Source organism: Manacus vitellinus, unplaced genomic scaffold (genome assembly GCF_001715985.3).
Source record: "Manacus vitellinus isolate BGI_N305 unplaced genomic scaffold, ASM171598v3 scaffold_24_pilon, whole genome shotgun sequence".
Classification (NCBI taxonomy): domain Eukaryota; kingdom Metazoa; phylum Chordata; class Aves; order Passeriformes; family Pipridae; genus Manacus; species Manacus vitellinus.
In genome coordinates, this window is record NW_021939798.1 from 7,039,763 (window position 1) to 7,045,762 (window position 6,000).

The window sequence follows — 6,000 nt, forward strand, 5'->3', positions numbered from 1 at the left end:
TGAAGTGCATCCATTTCCATTCTAGATAATGGAAAAATAAACAGGTGAACAACATGGTAGTGCTTTCAATTAACACTTTATCTTGTTTTTTGCAACTAAAATTAATTACCCCAAATTTCATCTGTCCAGAAAATTGGTTGATCGATCACTGTGTATTTGTTACTGTTGAACACTTTTGCTTCATAATCTATACCCATTTAATGCTCTCTTGTGTACATACAATGCCTTGCTTCCAAGTTCTGCCTAAGGTCAGGGAAAAGTGGTTACCCAGCAATATCTGTATATTAATATTGGAAATTTGGGCAAGAAAATGGAACCTGAGTGGGTAATGAACATAAAGGGCTGCAGGGAAATTCTGATATCATGAGTTTGAGAAGCTGGTGATGTCCTGGGCAAAGTACTCTCAGAAGAGTAAATAAATGTGGTATCCAAATAGAAGGACAACAGTGATAGGAAGAAACAATTATTTATCCATGTCACTGTTTATAGACAAACTTATGATGAAAGAAGAAAGATGTTTGTAATAGTTGATGTAATGAGGTTTAGAAACAGGCTTCCTGTTGTAGTTGTGGAAGACAGAAACCTTATCTGGTACTAAGATAAAACTTATGGTTTGATAAAAGGGATAATTATGCTGTGGTTTCCTGTCACAAGAGGGGGTACAGTAGGAATACAAAGACTCATCTGGAGCAGTAGAAGAAAAAAACCTAAAAGAAAATAAATTTTAAATGTCATTTTTAAAACTTGATTTTAATTCCATACTATATTTCCTCATTTGAAGTCTCTTCAAAGTTAGAACTGCTCATAGTTATGCACATAATTGACTCGGGCTTTCTGGTGTCTAGAGAAGCACCTGTTCCACGCTGCTTCTGGTTTGTTGTGTCTTTGGATAAAAAATCTTCAGGAAAAAAAATAGCCCTTTATGATGAAATATTCTGAAGCTGGTGATAGAGTGGGACTACAATCCATTTCTGCAACACACTGAATTAATTGTGGGCTGATAGTCCTGAAATTTGACATTGTAAGCTCAGAGGATTTCTGGGACATATTTACAGATATTTTTTAATTGTAAGATTTTCCTATTATGTGTATGTGTTTAATAATACTATACATTTAGAGAAAATAAATATGGGTTTTACACACTTTGGTGCCACATGATGGCACTTGTGTTTTCCTGTTCATCTTACTGAACTTTTCAATGGAAAATCAATTTTCTAAATATTTGGTTTGGAATCAGGATGTTACATAATGCGAAAATGGAAATAAAAGGACCCAGACCAACCATTTCCCATTCCCCATTATGTGGTTTGTGGGTTTGGTTTTTGTGTTGTTTTGGCTTTTTTTTATCTCCTCAGACCAAATGAAGCTTTTAGAGAAATTTTGGTTGAGTCCTTTTGTTTCTTTCTTTTTTTTTTTTTGGTGTGTGTGTGGCTGTTTTGGTATTTTTTCTTAAGAAATAATGATTCTTTTTTGGTTGTTCGGAGTGTTTGAGATAATATTGTGTTACCAGAAGTAAATTCATTATGAGAAATCTGTCCTGATCCCTTTGCATGTTGATGAGCATTTAACAGCAAATGCTGTTTGAGGCAGTGCCAGGGGTGGTGTGAGCAAAGTGCTGCCCCTGAACAGGAGTCTGTCAGTGTGAACAGGAGGTTCAGGCTGTAAACTGAGCCTGGTCATAGAGGCAATTAATTGTTTTCCTTTGATTTCTTTCTCATTTCACTTTTTATTTCTTATTTCTGTTTGCACTCTTTGCTCTTTCTCATTTTTTTTGTTTGCTGTATCACACTGTGGTTTTGTACTCTGAACTTTTAACCCTTATAGAAAATATATGTAATGTTTTATTTTCACCACATTAGACCTCAGTGGATTAGCCATGTGTCAGAGAACACACAACCTTTAGGTGTGATCATTTGTATTATAAGAATGACATTTAATCTTTATAAAGGAACTTGTATCAGAGAGGAAAAATGTTTTAATTACTGCGGGCCTAGGTAAGTGAAACAGGTACCAGCCCAGTCCTTTGGAATGTAATACAGTCATGATGAAGTAGTTCTAATTTAAACTAGGTAGCCAGATTAAACACAGACCTCGATCCTACACCAGTGCTGAGTTAGAACTAATATGAACTTGGGGCAGTCAAAAAGCTGATCAAAGAAAAGGTTATCAGGTGGTATTATGGATGCTGTTATTGGTAGAAAAAAAAGTCACTTAATTCATGAAGACTGTCACCTTTGGTGGTTTACAGTAATCTGGCTTTCAAGCACTGCAGTTCTTGCCTTATGTTGATGTGTAAAAGATCTGCAGAAACAAACTGGTCACACACACACAAAAAGCCAATTAAAAGAAATGCTTTGCTTGACAGGATGTGTTACTAGTAGCAACAGTCAACATCACTGACAGAATACTGGAAGCTTATTAGGAAAGATGTTTACCTTCTGTTCTCCTCTTCCAACTAAATTAATAGTAAATAATTTGGAGGGTGGGTTTTTTGCCCTAATCTTACAAGAGGTGGGAAAATCTTCCAAGGAAGTCATACACAAAATGGAACTAACCCTCTTTCTGATGTTTCTGAGGTCACACTTGGAAGGGAGAATCTGGAGGAAAAGACTCATTTTTTTCTGTTTCTGGACCTCTTGAAATTAAAGGGAAAACAATATCAGTGTACTTAGGATTTCTTTCACTGTTCCTGCTGCTCACAATAATTTTGGATCACATCACATGTCAAAGTGCTGGACATGGCTAATCCCATGTCAGTGTTTATCTTTCTTTGATAGAAGTTTCATTGTTGCATTTTGAACATCCTTGAGAAAGGCAGCTTATGATTTGTGTGGTCCCTCAGAGGGAGACCCTTGTGTTACTTTGTTTAAACAATGCTCATTGCTGGAATTGTTTATGTCCCCATCACTTCTGTGGGGTAAATCCTCTGGATGCTGCACTGTCACTTCTCCCTGGGGCTGGGGAGTGACCACAGTGTGTCTCTGTGACTTTGCCCCCTTGATGTTTGATTGCCAGGAGACTGAGATATAATTCCAAGATCTCCATTCCTTGGGGATAAAGTGGTCGTGAGGTCAGAGGGTGTTTGTTCCAATCCCAGCCATCCACAGCCTCCAAAGCTTGATTTTAATTATGACTCTCAACTCTGAGCCCTCGCTTTCCTTGAACTCGAGAGAACCTTTCTGAATAGGACTTTGATGGAATATATCAACTCTATTTGCTTTGAGGTTTGTGTGTTTAATTTCCTTTAGGGAAGGGAGTGTCTGGGCAGTCCAGGGGAAGATTGTCTTTGCCTTCTTCTGGTTGTTCCAAAGGGGAGAGGGACCAGCCTGATCCCTGGAGCTGCCTCCTCCCTGGGGAGGGAGCAGGGCCCAGTGGGGACAGCTGATATTGGGGTAACGGGGGTCAGGGTGCTGCTTGTCCTCTCAGGGGACTGAAGGAGTTGTTTTTCTGAAGAACTTGAGGGATGAGGCTCCAAGGCTGGAGGAAAGACCCTGCTCTGCAAGGGTGCAACTGTGTGTGGAGGGTGTTTATAGACCCCTCTTAACAACCTTCTTCTGGCCAGTGGATCTGAGTTCTGTCTATTGTAAGAAGTTCTTCAGTTTAGGTCACTTAAAAGTAAGCTTTTAAGGGTTAAAACAGCACCCCCTGTTGTTTTCAGGGAATTCCTGAAGCAGAGACAGTAGTGGCTGCTGGCTCCTGTGCAGCACTGGGGATGTGTGGATGCAGGGATGGCCCTGGGCTCCCTCATTGCCCTTCGCTGCTCTGTCCCTGGATTTCTGAGGCACAGCTGCCTCAGATCTGATGTGGTATTGTGAGTGGCTGTTTTGATTACATCTGTTACTAATTGCCTCTTCAAATACAGCTTTTCCTCACTTTTTCCTAATGTACTGCAAAGCTTTATTTTTTTTTTAATTTTTTTTTTTTTTTTTTACAATTGAAGTTCCTTTTTCACAAAGAGGGAAATCCACACTTAATGTTCTGCTGCCTTTCGTCTGCAAACAAGTTGAGTCTGATCTGAGCATTCTGGAGTATCTGTGCTGTAGGAGAGACTCACTAATTGGGTGGGTTTGGCTGGGTGTCGAAGCTACAAATGTCATAAGGGAGATGAATAAGGAGCAGCTTGGATTGCAACCCAAGCTCGATGTTCTCACTGCTCACACAGGAGCTTTAGAAAGAGATGGGGAAAAATTGCCAGCCTGAAGCTTTGTGCTGCTTCTTTGTGAACTTCATATGGATTGTTGTTCTCCAGGGGGGAGGAGGGAACTTTAAGGTCTCAAAGTCCTCTGCTCAGCTCAATAGTGAGAGCAGGGAGGAGAGGCTGAGAGCTCCTGAAGGGAGGAGGAAAATGGTGTTTGTGTGTGTATGTGTGTGGTCCTTTCTCCATTTGCAATTTGCAACAGGATTAACTGTAGATTTTGCTCTCTCCTGCCTCTGAGGAGGTAAATGAGAGTGAGCCTGAAGCATTAAATTCCCTCCTGGTTTGTGCTCAGTGGGTTAGTGCTGATCTAAAGACAAAGCTCTACCTAATGTATTTGGTCTTGGTTTTTTCTTCTTTGAACAAATAAATGGTCTCCCCAAAAATAATTAAACAGAGTCTGTTCTTTGTGTGTGAGCCTTGGGTGGAATAATTAAGTTGTTTTCGTTCTGAAAACACTTACATATTGATCTGTGCTGTGAGATTGCAGATGCCATTCCCTGGCTGAAAGGGTTTGGTACCATTAACAGATGTTTCTGTTTCTCCAGACATTTCTTTGGAAAAGGAGGGGCTAAAAGAGGCTGGAAGATCCCAGAATGGGGATGACATAGGGAAAAATGTCTTGTGGTATTTTACTGTAGCCATAGTGGTCTATGTATACCCACAGAAGGGGTAAGATGTGTAGGCTGCTATAATTTATTGCTAGAACTGGCATAATTGGGCAGAATCAGAGAAGCCCTAGAGGATACAAAAACTGGGGTAGAACACCTGTTGGGAGAGTCAAGGAAGAGCCTTTATCTGCATGTGTCTCCCTTCTTATGAGTCCTTGGGATATAGAGGTGGTGGGTTTTTTTAACTATTTTTTCTGTATAGCACCTGCAAACGCATATTAAAATAAGAATTCTTAAAATAAAAATCTCTTGTGGGGTGGGTAAGGTGGATGCTTTCAGGAAAGACCAGAACACAAAAGGAGGTTCATCAAACTTTGGGATCTAGAAGGGTGCCCAATCTAGAGAGCACTTTCTAAAGGAGAAGTTGTTGTTGGGTTTGTTTGTTTAACCTTTCAGCTCTGCTTTAGGAAGCCTTAAGGCTCCCTTTTGGTTGAAACCTGTTAGTGAAATTTAAGACTGAATTACATTTGTCCCTTTAATGAGCATTGAAGAGTTTGGGTGATTTTTCTGCCTCGCAGTTCTTGCTGGGAATCCTTCCAAGCTCCAGCCTCTGGGTTTTGTGGTTGTTGGAATTACAATGTATTCATATTTCATGCTGGAGATGTGCTAAACTACACAATGAGTCTGAGAGCAAGGATCAAAATACTCAGTTGGTGGCATGGATAAAATGATGTTTTGCATGATAAATTTTATAACCACAGCAGAAAAGTCTCATTTGGCTTCAGATATGTGGTGTCTCTCTCTATGAAATGCCCTAAACTCACGGCAAGGCACTCTGTGGGTAGTAATTTTAATAAAATTATTTATTTTTTCTCTGCTTATGCTGTGTAACAGCGTGTGAATTCCAGCCAATATATTCTGAAATGTATATATTTGAAGAGATGTATTTTTTTAAGCACAACTAGATGCTCATCAAACAGTATTTTTTGTGGTTTCAATCAACAGATGCTAAATGGCACTTAAAGCAATATATGTGTGCTTTCCCAGGTGGGATGATGTAAGGATAAAGGGTCGTATTGTGGGAATTGCTGAATTCTTTTCTTATAGTGACTTGCAGTGTGACCTCAGCTATGCTTAATTTGTCATCAAACGATGACTTCAACATATCATTAGTGGTACCAAGCAGAGGCAGTT